We start from the raw sequence: 13916 nt of genomic DNA on the forward strand, positions 1-13916 counted from the left end.
GCCAAATACTGTTGTAGAGGACCTGGTCAGAATGACCAGGATTCCCATACACAATACCTTTAACTTGGTATATGGTGGGAAGGTGGAGGGTGCCTCCCTCCAGCCATCCCACACTGAAAGTCAGTCATTTATTCCTGCAAAAGATGTTTCGTTTTCCTGGCTGTACTGTTAAACCCAGATGTTGGCCAAGTGTCAGACATCCTTGAAGTGTGACTGGACTAGGTCCAGTGGGGTGGAACTAGCTGCCTGTCCCATGGTGTTCCACAAGAAAGTACAAAAGAGTGAACATGACACATACACACAGACAGAAACAAACCTCCTGGGGAGTGAAAAAGAAACCGAAATTATGTTGACAGTGGCCTATTCTGCAAATGGGCTACACCAGACGGGCGTGATACATCAGTCTCTATCAAAACCAGACTCAGACTGGAGCTCTCCGGATCCAGTGGATGGGGGTCCAGAGTGTCCTCAGAACCTCCTGGCCTGGAGGTAATAATTAGCCTGTTGCCTGACCTTTGTGGCCTTCCAGATTGTGTCCAGACAGCAGATCTACTGGAAAAACAAGGAACAGAGCAGAACAAAGACACACAGTACAGAGGGGTGCCCCAACTCACCGGTCAGCAGAGAACCAATTACTCCCCTAGAAATGCTCCATTATTGAGTCTGGGGGGGGTTCTCCAGCGGTCCCAGATGAGCCCCCAAATGTAAGGGCCGAAAATCACTGAAGAATGACCCTGGACTCATAGTATGTAAAAGCAAAGGGCGTTTATTCTGCAGAATCAGCCAGCATGCGAAGGTCAACCATTCATACACAATGGCGACCCTAAGAGGAGCACTCTGGTCCATTTTAAGCACAGCTAGAGGAATTTTAGAAGGGTTAGGTCATTTTCTAATGTGATTGGCTAAGCAAGCAGCAGTTATATTTGTAAACCTTTGATTGGCTGTGGCCCAGATTTTACTATCCTTGGACATGTTTATACATGTTTTAGAGACTTCACAGGAACGGACTCAAGCCCTGGAGCCCGCTATGTCAGGCAAGTCCTTTTGTTGGTTATAGTCCAGAGGTATTGCAGGAACTGACTCAGGCCCCTGGGCAGCTATCTTCCCAGGCCACATTTCAAGGTTGTTGTTGATTAACAGAACTTTTTTTTTTTTTTCCAGAAGTCTTAGAAGCCTTGCCTGCTTCTTTAGGAAACTGAAACTTAGGTCTAGCTGTAAACTGGAGCAAATTTCATCCTCTCAGCATAAGTGCACAATAAGCTGCTTACTAACTGTAGTGCATCTATTCTGTAGAGTGGGCCCACTTTCTGTTAATGAGTTAACAGCTTTCCCAAGTGCAAAAGTACACAAGGCTTGCTGAATCAGAGCTACCTGATGGATCAAAGAATAGATATAGCTGGTAAGCCAAGATTTCTGTGCACTAAGTGAATTTTTCTTTTTTATATTTATTATTATTAATGTAAGGAAAGTGTAAGAGAAAAGCAAAAAGAGAACTGCACATTTAATCTCTACAGACAAGACTGTTTTATTGAGAGAAAACAGTGAGAGGCCTCAGCTTTCCTGCAGGATGAAGGCTGAAGCACTGAACCAGGCTGGGGTGTGAGTTTACAAGGAGAATCCTATGAAAAAGCTGTACCAGGTGCAGTTGATAACAAAATTATGGCTGTTTGTATCCTTGTTCAGAATAGCCTTCTTTAGTCAGGAATGTCTGAGGAAGAAAACTCAGATGGTCTCTGGTCCTTCAAGGCCATCTAGGCTAAGGGTAATACAGCAGTCAGGAAAGGTGTCAAACTTAATGAAGCTGAATGCCTCTGTTGTTTCTTTTATTGCCCTGAGCCTTGTAGATAGTCACTAACTCTTTAGTTCTCTTTTGGTTTTCAGGGAAGGCTATTGACTGTTCAATTAACAACATATTTCTTTTAAAAATGTTTATTTATTTATTTATTTATTTATTTATTTATTTATTTATGAGATAGATAAAGAGGCAGATAGATTGAAAGAATGGGTGTACCAGGGCCTCCAGCCCCTGTAAACTAACTCCAGACACATGTGCCTCCTTGTTTGTCTGGTTTATGTGGATCCTGGGGAATTGAGCCGGGTCCTTTGGCTTTGCAAGCAAATGCTTTAACTGCTAAGCCATCTCTCCAGCCCTATTAACAACATATTTTGTATGGGCACATCATGTGTTGGTAACTTCTTTTCCCTCATCCCTGCCCCCATTCCACTGGGGATACTCCTCAGTGGGGTTGCTTGTATTCCCCATAGGGTTGTGGTTTATGCATTGTGGGAGCAGCAGTTACTTTGTGGGGGAGGGAATGCCTCTGGACATGATGTCTCAACCTGTGGTTCTTACAATCTGTCCCCCTGTTCTCTGGAAAAATTCCCTGAGCCATGGTGGGTGAGTTTTAAGTCTACTTCAGTGATTAGTTTTTAATAGCCTTTGGGTCTCTGCTTTGGTAGGTGTTGAGTATCCTCAGGGTCTGTCTCCTACACCCTGGCATTGATTATCAGGGTCAGCATGGAAGCAGCTCTTATGCTCATTTCCCCAATTCCTCTGTGGTTTTGGTTGTGGCTTGGTTGAACTGTGAAGGATAGTTTATCTCCTCTGGTTTCTACTTTCTGTAAAAGAAAAACATATTCTCCAATGGAGAGTGAAGTCAGCATAGTTTAAATGGGATAAGCATTATTATTTAGGGAGAGTTTGCTGTATGCAACCCCTCTTTTAGTCAAAGACTAGTAAGAACTTGACACTGGAGAACATAACCATTGTCTCCATAGGATTCTGATCTGGTTCCCAATTCCAGATATGGGTTCCTTTACACTGAGTGGATCTCTTAGCCAAACAGGAAGCTATTGGTTATCCACTAGGCTGTGTGCCACTATTGCACTGGGGCGTACATCCTGTCAGGGTGTTTGCTTCTGAGTAGCTTAGACCTCTGGTGGCTCAGACCATTGTTGACCATTTCCTCCAGTAGCTCATGTAGTGCTTTCTAGCACTAAGCAAGCTAACTGACTGGGGACTGGCCTTCTTCTGAATTCTAGCTAGGTCTCTCCATGCTCTGTGTCAACAGCATATGGTATCTTCAGCAATGGGATCTTAGCTTTTGCCTCAGGCAGGTAATTAAGTGATTTGACAGAATGCTGTCTTGATTTGGTGACCTCATAGGTGTCTCTATCAACTGGTCAATGTGGGGAGCAACCAATCTCTAGTACTGGGAGTTACAGGTCAGAGACAGAATTTTTTTTTTTTTCTTTTAAGATTAGCCTTCATCCCACCCTCACCAGGGCCCTACTTTGCAGTTGCTTCACCCTTATTCCTTTTGAGGGTTATATCTTTTAGATTCTTTCCAAGGATAAATGTTCCTATGGTATCAGCTCATTTTGGATTTAATTTTGTGTTTTCTTCCCTCACTTCTTCTCCTTGCCCCCAAACCCTTTTGTCTGGGCCTTAAGTTGCCTACTGGGTATGACAGCAACTTGAGCAGGTCGAAGTTGGGAACCACAGATAAGTTACAGCATGCGACATTTGTCTTTGTGTGATTGTGTGAGTTCACTGAGTATGATCTGTTCCAAGACTGTCCATTTTGTTACAAATTTCCTTGTATCATGTTTTTTCTTACTGCTGAGTAGAATTCCATTGTGTAAATGTATCACAACTTCATTATCCATTAATCCAATGATGGGCATCTGGGTTGATTCCAGTTCTTAGCTATAATCAACTAAGCAGCTATAAACATGGTTAAGCAAATGTCTCTGTATTGATGCATACAGCATTTAGGATAAATGCTCAGTAAGGAAATAAGTTGTTCTGTTGGTAGATCTATGTTCACCATTTTCACGAATCTCCAAACTGATTTCCACAGTGGTTGTACAAGTTTACATTCCCACCATCCATGGATGAAGGTTCCTATTATCCCACATCCTCACCAACATTTGTTTGATTATTTTTTTTTCATGATTGCCATCCTTACTGGGGAAAGGTGGAATCTCATAGTTGTTTTAATTTGCATTCCCCTAATGGTTAGGGATGTTGTTCTTTGACCCTTTTCTTTCTTTCTTTCTTTCTTTCTTCCTTCCTTCCTTCCTTCCTTCCTTCCTTCCTTCCTTCCTTCCTTCCTTCCTTCCTTTCTTTCTTTCTTTCTTTCTTTCTTTCTTTCTTTCTTTCTTTCTTTCTTTCTCTTCTCTTCTCTTCTCTTTTCTTCTTCTTCTTCTTCCCCTTCTTCTTCTTCTTCTTCTTCTTCTTCTTCTTCTTCTTCTTCTTCTTCTTCTTCTTCTTCTTCTTCTTCTTCTTCTCCTCCTCCTCCTCCTCCTCCTCCTCCTCCTCCTCCTCCTCCTCCTCCTCCTCTTCTTCTTCTTCTTCTTCTTCTTCTTCTTCTTCTTCTTCTTTTTGTTCTGAGGTAGTGTTTCACTGTAGCCCAGGATGACCTGGAATTCACTATGTAGTCTCAGGGCAGCCTCGAACTCACAGCAATCCTCCTACCTCGGTCTCCTGAGTGCTGGGATTAAAAGCATGTCCCACCATGCCCGGCTTCTCTGACCCATTTTTGCAGTGAGTTATTTGATTTTTTTATTGTTTAGGTTTTGAGTTCTTTGTAGATTATAAATATTAGGCTTCTGTCAGTGGTATAGCTACCACAGATTTTCTCCCATTCAGTGGGTAATGTATTGGCTCTGTTTATCGTATGTTTGTCTGTGTAAAAGCTCGTAAGCTTCATGAGAACCCATTGATTGAGTGATTGTTTAATTTCCTGGGCTACTGAGGTTTTGTTCAGGAAGTCATGGAGAGTGCTTGATGGTCTATTCTGGACTGAGCTGCAAGACCTGAAGGCAGTAAGAACTATGTACTGTGAGGTTTGGCTTATGAGGGTGAGAAAGAACTTTGCTTGGACTGGGCTAGCAGTTTGTGTGAGAAGCTTGCTCTTATGCCCATGCCCTGAGAAGTTGTGCAGGGTTGCTTTGCGTAGAAATGAACTGGTGTGTGCAGAGAGATATGGCACAGAAAGAAAAATCTTCCGGTGAACTGTTGCCCATTCAGCTGCAACTGAGAGATTATAACCTTTGAGACTGGGCTAGCTGACCTGTGCTGGGGCAACAAAAAGAATGTAGACTTTTTTGAAAGGGCCTGAGTGCTCAAGGAGTGTCCTGTTCTTCAAAGTCTGCTTTATTCCCCTCTGGATTAACAAATTGGCACCCTACCTGGTATCGTGGAGTGTAAGAAATGCTGGAAAATGGGTCATTGAGTTTGCAACACGGTCTTGTGTTTTGGAAATGGCCATGGACAGTGTGAAGCGGGTTTGCTGGTTGCCTGCATAGAGACCCCATGGGGCCATGAGGATGAACCGTGGCTTGCAGTGGAGACCCAGTGGAGATGCTGGGACCATGAGATGGCTGCCAAGGAGCTGCCAGCCCCGATGAAGTTTTCCAGGACTGTGAGTAGCCTAGCTGGAGGGGTGGAATGTGGTGGTTTGATTCAGGTGTCCCCCATAAACTTAAGTGTTGTGAATGCTAGGTCCCCAGCTGATGGATATTTGGAAATTAATGCCTCCTGGAGGGAGTGTATTGTTGGGGGAGGGCTTATGGGCTTTATAGCTAGTTTCTCCATGCCAGTGTTTGGCACACCCTCCTGTTGCTGTGGTCCACCTTATGTTGGCCAGGGTGTGATATCCACCCTCTGCTCATGCCGTCGTTTTCCCCTGCCATCATGGAGCTTCCCCTCAAGCCTGTAAGCCAAAATAAATCTCTTTTTTTTTTTTTCCCAGAAGCTGCTCTTGGTTGGGTGATTTCTACCAGCAATGCAAACCGGTCTGCAACAGTAGGTCAATCTTTAGCTGTTTTAGGAACCTCCACACTGATTTCCACAATGGTTGGGCCAGATTGCATTCCCACCAATAGTGTAGAAGGGTTCCTCTTTTTCCACATCCCGGCCAGCATGTATGATCATTTGTTTTCATGATGGTAGCCAATCTGACAGGAGTGAGATGGAATCTCAATGTGGTTTTAATCTGCATTTCCCTGAGGAGTAGGGACCTAGAACATTTTTTTAGATGCTTATATGCCATGTGTATTTCTTCTTTTGAGAACTCTCCATTTAGCTCCATAGTCTATTTTTTAATTGGCTTGTTTGATCTCTTGTTATTTAACTTTTTGAGATCTTTGCATATCCTAGATATTAATCCTCTATAAGATATATAGCTACCAAAGATTTTTTTCCCATTCTGTAGGTTGCCTCCTTGCTTTATTCACAGTGTCCTTTGCAGTACAAAATCTTTGTAATTTCATGAGGTCCCAATGGTTAATCTGTGGTTTTATTGCCTGACCAATTGGGGTTGTATTCAGAAAGTCTTTGCCAAGACCAATATGTTGAAGGGTTTCCCCTACTTTATACTCTAGCAGTTTCAGAGTTTCCAGTCTGATGTTAAGGTCTTAAATCCATTTGAACTTAACTGTTATGCATGGAGAGAGAGAAGAAACTATTTTCATCTTTCTACAGATACATATTCAGTTTTCCCAACATCATTTGCTGAAGAGGCTGTCTTTTCTCCAATAAGTATTTTTGGCATTTTTATCGAATATCAGGTGGCTATAGCTACTTGGACTTACATCTGCATCCTCTATTCTGTTCCATTGATCTACATATCTGCTTTTGTGGCAGTACCATGCTGTTTTTGTTACTATGGCGCTGTAGTATAGGTTAAAATCAGGTATGGTGATACCACCAGCCTTATTTTGTTGCTCAGTATTGTTCTAGATATTTGAGGTTTTTTGTGATTCCAAATGAATTTTAGGATTATTTTTTCTATTTCCGTGAAGAATGTCATTGGAATTTTGATGGTGATTGCATTAAATGTGTAGATTGCTTTTGGTAAGGTTGCCATTTTCACAATATTGATTCTTCCAATCCAGGAACAAGGGATGTTTTTCCATTTCCTTGTGTCCTCTGCAATTTCTTGCTTGAGTGTTTTATAGTTTTCATTGTAGAGATCCTTTACTTTCTTGGTTAGGTGTATTCCAAGGTACATTATATGTTATTGTCTTTGATGCAATTGTGAATGGGAGTGATTCTCTGATTTCACCCTCTGTGTGTTTGTTGTTAGCATGAAAAACAGTACAGAGTATTTATCCAAGAGTAGAAATTATGACAACCAGATCCTCTGTCTGTCCCTTAGACTGTGTGGTGCCTCCACCCACTCCCTTAATCCTGACAACAAGGAGCTTAAGATTCTGGTCTGCAGAGGGTTTCAAGTCAGCTTGTGATCAGGTGAGACCCTTCCCTAATTTATAATAGAAGAGGAAGCAAAGGCACTATAAATCGAGAAGCAACAAATAACAACCCCCAAATACAGCTTATTTACTAATGGCAAATCTGACCATCCATCAGATTTAACATATAATTTATCCTGATATAGAAGGTGCACTTAGCACTTCTGGTTCAGGCCTTATACCAGGTTTATTAGACTGTTACTGACCTGGTGTAACCCCAGTTACCTTTTGGGATAATTTTGGTCACAGTTATTCTCGGGTCCTGCTGCTGGTTCAAGTAGGCATTGCCAGGACCCTGGACTGCTGCTCTGTTCACTGGAGCTGGGCACTGGCAGTGGGGAAGGGGAAGCTGCCGGCACTGCTCTAGTTCTCTCGCTGTTCAATGTGTTCTTCTACCTTGTGATCTGCTCCTTCATTGTTGACTGCTGCTCTCCCTTCAAGTTTCTTGAGTTTGCGGAGAGCTCCGGTGTGAGTGGAAAATCCCCTCACCTGGCTTTTCCTGTGGCTCAAGCAGAGCCTGGCAGGCCACTGCCGAGGTCCCATGCATGGACCTGAGGGAGGTGCTTCTGCTTGCCTGTGTGCACTCTGGATCTCTCCTTCTCCGCTGCCATTTCAACTTCCTATACACATCACTTTTTAGTAAAAGTGTGCATTTTGCTGTTTTTCCCCCCAATACCCAGGCTGCTTTGGTGTGGTACCTACGCCACCATCTTAACCAGAAGTCTAGATCTATTTTTCTACATATTGTTATCCAAGTTATCCTACACGATTTGTTGAGGATGCTGTCTTTTCTCCAGTCTACATTATTGGCACCTTTCTCAATGGTTAAGTAGCTGTAGTTACTTGACCTGAGGTCTGAGTCTTCAGTTCTGTTCCATTAGTCTATATTTCTGTTCTTATGCCAGTACCATGCTGTTTTTGTTACTATGCCTTTGTAATACAGCTTTTCATCAGGTATGGTGATACCTCCAGAGGAGTTTTTTTTTGTTGTTGTTGTTGACAATTATGCCGGGTTTATTTTTTTTTATTGTTTAAATTTTTATTAGCATTTTCCATGATTATAAAAAAAAATCCCATGGTAATTCCCTCCCTCCCCACCCCCCGAATTTTTTTTTTTTTTATGCTGAGGATATGTTTGAATATCCAAGGCTTGCTGCCATTACATATGAACTTTGAGAATTGTTTTCTTTTTTTTAGGTATGGTTTCAACCTAGCCCAGGCAGACCTGGAATTCACTATGTAGTCTCAGGGTGGACTTGAACTTATGGTGATTCTTCTACCTCTGTGTCCCAAGTGTTGGGATTAAAGGCATGTGCCACCATGCCTGGCTTGAAATCATCTATCTTTGTGAAGAATGATGTTGGTAATATTAGTATTGCATTAAATATGTATATTGCTTTTGGTAGAATTATCATTTTCACAATATTCTATCTATCCAGGAGCATGGGAAATCTTTCCATCTTCTCAAGTCTTCTTAAATTTTTTCTTGATGTTTTTTATGTTTTCATTATATAGGCCTTTCACATTCTTAGTGTTATTCCAAGGCATTTATTTATTTATTTTGATATTGAAAATGGGTAAGAAATGGATACATTAGTATCTCCTAATTTTCTTTAGGAAATGAATATAGTGAAGCTGCCAGACCTTTGGATTTCTGCTATTAATTAGGCAAGATGTACAGGCCCAATGAGCAGTCATCTAGCAGCATGCAATATGCACCTTACCTGCACTGTTGAACAGGAAGCCCAGGTGCCATTATAATATTTGCACTCAGGATTTCTGCCTTAAATTTGCCTGTGTGGGCACATGTATGTACAATTACAATCATTCCTTTTTTTTAATTAAAAAGTTGTTTATTTATTTGAGAGCGACAGAGAGAAAGAGGCAGATAGCGAGAGAGAGAGAGAGGGAGAGAACAGGTGCACCAGGGCCTCCAGCCACTTCAAATGAACTCCAGATGCATGCGCCCCCTGTGCATCTGGCTAATGTGGGTCCTGGGGAATCGAGCCTTGAAGTGGGGTCCTTAGGCTTCACAGGCCAGTGCTTAACTGCTAAGCCATCTCTCCAGCCCACAATCATTGCTTTTAAAGATATACTTCCAAAGCTGTAAATGAAAGAGACGTGTGTTTTAGCAAGAGGTCTATAGCAAAACCACTTTGGTTCACTTTTCCATCCATCATTAATAATAATGTTTCTGGATTTACAGAAAAAGGTAAAATGAATACCTTACATATCAGATTTCTAAATTATACTATCTCTTTACAAAATAATTAATATTTTATTTAGATGATGTAGGTAATAACATGCTATAACATCAAATATTGGCAGAGATGTGGAGAAACACCTTCTAGCAGATTCAACCTTGGAAGATAGTCTGGCAGATTCTTACAGTAGTAAATATACTTTTACCATATGCTCCAGTAGTCATACCCCTAGACATTCATTCAAATTTGTTAAAAAAATTTTGTCCCAAGATATTTTTGCATATGGATATTTATAGCAGTTTGTTCATAATTACTGAAATTTGGAAGCAAGCAAAATGTCCTAGGGCAGGCAAATGATAAATGATGTTATACTCAGTCAAGGGTATATTCCTCAATGCTAAAAATAAATGAACTATCAGGCTATGCAAAAACAGAGGAACACTAAGTGAAAATTATTTATCAAAAGAAGCCATTTTACACAGTTTCCCACTACATCACAAAGGACTAACTGTGGCCTTCGTGACCCCACAATGAATACCATAACCACACTAAAGAGGGTTCTCAGGGTAAATAAAGGGGGCTGGGACAAGTGGAAAAAGAGTATAACCTGTCTTTCTCTTTCTCTCTCTCTCTCTCTCTCTCTCTCTCTCTCTCTCTCTCTCTCTCTCTCTCTCTCTCTCCAGAGATTGCTCAATGGATAAAGACTCTTTCTTACAAAGTGTGCTGGCTCCAGTTCAATTCCCCAGTACCCACGTAAAGCCAAACACATAAAGTGATGCATGTATATGGATTTTGAATGCAGTGGCAGGAGGCCCTGGTGTGCCCATTCCTATTATCTCTCTCCCTCTCTGTCACACAAAAATATAAAAAAGAAAAATAAAAAAGAAGTCATTCTGAACACTTATTTGGAATCATACAGAATGTGTCTGCTTGAAAACTCTATATTTCCATTTGGCCTGGCCTTACCCACCACCTATGACTAGGAACCGTCTGAGCAGCTGATTTGCCCCTTCTCTTGGGGTCATTTTTAACATGCTACAGCTGCTCCCAGAAATGCTCCCAAGCCAATGATTCAGTCTTATCGTGCCTTCATTGATCAAGAACTTGACCAACCTCATTCCAGAGACTTACTCTGGTTCTGCCTGTAGAAGGTGATTCTTTCACATCGTCTTTCCACTCATATCAAGGGTACAGATGCCCCGAGCTGGTATGTGCTGAGAATATCTCAGGCAGTTATTTAACAGGCAAGAGTACGTGGACAAAGGTCCACATAGGCCACTTGTTTAATTGTGAAACAAAAACTTGTATAGGTTTCTCTATAACAGGAACACAGGAGGTGTCCTGTCTATCTCTTACCAGGCAAAGCCAAGGCTATGCCAGTAAATATTACCATTTATTAGAAATAGGAGTTTCTAATAAAGTAGTACATATTTCTGCCCACTATACTAAGACTGGACAGTAGATGCCCTTTTGCAGTATAACCTACTTCTCAAGTCCAGGGTGCTGCTCTCAAATCACACCTCTGGGGCCAGCACTTGCTTCTGCTGGGGAGTCTTCATGTCATCCTTAGAAGCCATCACCAATGAGTGTCTGGAGTACTCTCTAAAACCATCCCACCTTCCATGGTTTCTCATCAAATCCAGGAAGCCTTATCTACTAGGCTGTGGGAGTTTGAAGGATGCTCTTGTCTTCTGGATTCTCTGGCCAGTGAATGGGAATGAGCTCTATTTAGGAGCCCCTGAGGCTGTGGTGCTACCCAGGATAGGCATGAAGATAGTGGCAGTGACCATGCATCCCAGTAAATTAAGCTTCTTTCTTCTCTGCTTTCTTTCTTCCATAGTCAGTTTGTCAGGGACAAAATTTCCATGACTTATAATACATTCAGATGGCTCCTTGAAGATAGAGTAATACTCCTGTATTTTATGAAAAAGTTATAATGAATGAAGAACTTTTGTTTATTCCCTCTCTTGAAGTGGGTCTCCAGGGGTGGGCTGCAAAAACTCAACAGCTTTGAAAAACCAGCATGACTTCAAATTTCTTGCTAGGAGATAATTATATAAATTATATCCAACACAGTAATTACCTTTATTTTTATTTATTTATTTGCAAGGAGAGAGAGAGAGAGAGAGAAGAAAAAGGAGAAGGAGGAGGAGGAGGAAAAGAGAGAAGGAAACAGAGAAGGAAGGGGAATAGACAAACCAGGGCCTCTTGCTACTGCATATGAATTCCACATGCATGTGCCACTTTTTTTAATCTGGCTGTATGTAGGTACTAGGGAATCAAATCCAGGCCATTAGGCCTTGCAGGCAAACCCTTTAACTGCTAGGACATCTTACCAGCCTAGTATCTTTAGATAGGCACTGATGATCATGTGTATTGATTAGTTTTCCCTACTTGAAGGCTGCATATTTATTTTGCTTTCTTGTTCTTTGTATCAAGCGAACACTGCATAAGCATGTGTACACACACACACACACACACACACACACACACATGCACACAAACACACACTTCCCCATTATGCTAGATGGTGTGTTTTATGATCTCTTAATTCACAACCCCCCTGAAACTTTCATTTATTTTATTAAGCTGAGTTTTTTCAGGGTATACCTATATAAATTGTTATTTTGTCAATGAATTTCACTCTCCATGTTGTATAACTGATCAATATCATTATCAATATTTGTGTTTAAATATGCATTGGCTTATGCATGTGTGATTTATAACTTTCCTGGGAGATATGGAAAAATTCCTATTTATGCTAGATAGGGCACAATGTCATATCAAAGAAATAATTCTATACAATCAGTTTGATGAACCAGTGTGTATAAAAGAGTATAGATAATTAATTACTTACAGTTGAGGGGGTGACCCAAACACAGCTGTATCACTGAAGCCCATCTCACCATGATGTTTTGAAAGCTGAACTATTGGAGTCCTAATCCCCAGGCAACTCCTGTATTTTTAGTACTTCTTAATCCCACATGCATCTGGGGTAGAATTGCATGTGGGAGTGAGTGTCTGGAATCTCAGAAAAATCTAATGATGATGCCCACCCACTCCTTCGATGAAGGAATGTTAAAAGGCCTGGTTTTGTGAGGGTCTCCTGAGTGTGAGTAATCATAGCTGCTCTGAATTTAAAATGGTGATTACTATGCCATGCTCAGAGTCCACAATGAGTCATCATACCATATTTATTTTCTTTGAAGAGATGCAGTCAAATGCCATGTTGCTTGTTGTTTTAAGTTAAGAGTCAGCCTTTCCAAGGTTTGCCCAATTTCTTTAACTGTGTGTGTTGATTTTCAGTTATAAAAGGCACTGTAAGTACACTGTATGAAATGATCCACAGATAGTGCTCACATAGAGCCTTGGCCTCTCGTTGTGTTGTGGCAGTTATTAACTCATAGAAAGATGGGGTAAGCTGTCCTGGTCATGCCTTGATGGACTCTGGGAGGTCCATGGACAGACTCAGCACAGAGCCTTATAGCCTTCTCAGAGTGGTGTTACAGTCACCTCATAGAAAGATGGTGTCCAGGGGTCCTCGTTCTGCTCCCATCCTGATGGACTCTGGGATGTCTTTTGCCTGGGAATTCTGGGTTCTCATGTAAGCTTTCTGATTTTTCTCTGAGGCTACTATGTTGCAGATGCCATGTATACACAGACAGGGGATCACACTCTTGCCTGAGCCTATATATCCAGTCCCTTACAGCCCCACTATGCATATAAATGAAGCAGTCACAAGTGTTCTACATTAGCCACCTATCAAACTGAAATCACACGGACTTCTGCCGACGCTACACACCACAGACATTCCCCAGCCAGACTCTACCAGCACTTCTAACTCATACAACTATGGACTACAAGAAGATAGTTATTGCTGAAAGCCACTAACTTTTGGATAGCAATAACTACATAAAAAGCTTACATAAAGAACTAAAATGGTCTAGGCATGTTGGCATATGCCTTTAATACCAGCACTCAGGAGGCAGAGGTCGGAGGACTGCCATGAGTTCAAGGCCACCTTGAGACTACATAGTGAATTCCAGGCCAGCCTGAGCTAGAGTGAGACTCTACCTTGAGAAACAAACAAACAAACAACAACAACAAAAAAACAACAAAAGCAAAACAAAATGTTTTTGTAATCTCTGACATTAAGATCAATAATTAATATCTACTTTTTTCTATGCATATGTTTAGAATTTTATGAATGCTCACTTATGTTTTTAAATATACAACCACTTATCTGAGGATAGGCATCTCTAGAGAGGAGATTGGGAGATGGTGCTGAACACTAGGAATTAAAGAGATTTACTTTTTATTTTAACCTCTCATATTCTTAAATTTGTGTTGTGTATTTGAATTATTTATTTTGACCAATACAACAGAAGTGAATTGAAAACCTCTTACCATATTTAACTAAGTTTTAGGTAAACTATCCAGTTTTCTATATTT

General features: G+C 41.2%; 1 long non-coding RNA gene across 1 annotated transcript in view; it reads left to right on the forward strand.

Annotated features, from left to right (window-relative positions):
- The first annotated feature begins 1268 nt into the window (after positions 1-1268).
- LOC123458837 overlaps positions 1269-13916 on the forward strand; it is a 28595-nt gene continuing 15947 nt past the window's right edge. Inside the window, exons 1-2 of the long non-coding RNA XR_006635801.1 lie at positions 1269-1399; positions 5760-5812. This is a non-coding gene — a long non-coding RNA (uncharacterized LOC123458837). The remainder of the gene's footprint in view (positions 1400-5759; positions 5813-13916) is intronic.

This window comes from Jaculus jaculus, chromosome 2 (genome assembly GCF_020740685.1).
Source record: "Jaculus jaculus isolate mJacJac1 chromosome 2, mJacJac1.mat.Y.cur, whole genome shotgun sequence".
In the NCBI taxonomy this organism is placed as follows: Eukaryota; Metazoa; Chordata; class Mammalia; order Rodentia; family Dipodidae; genus Jaculus; species Jaculus jaculus.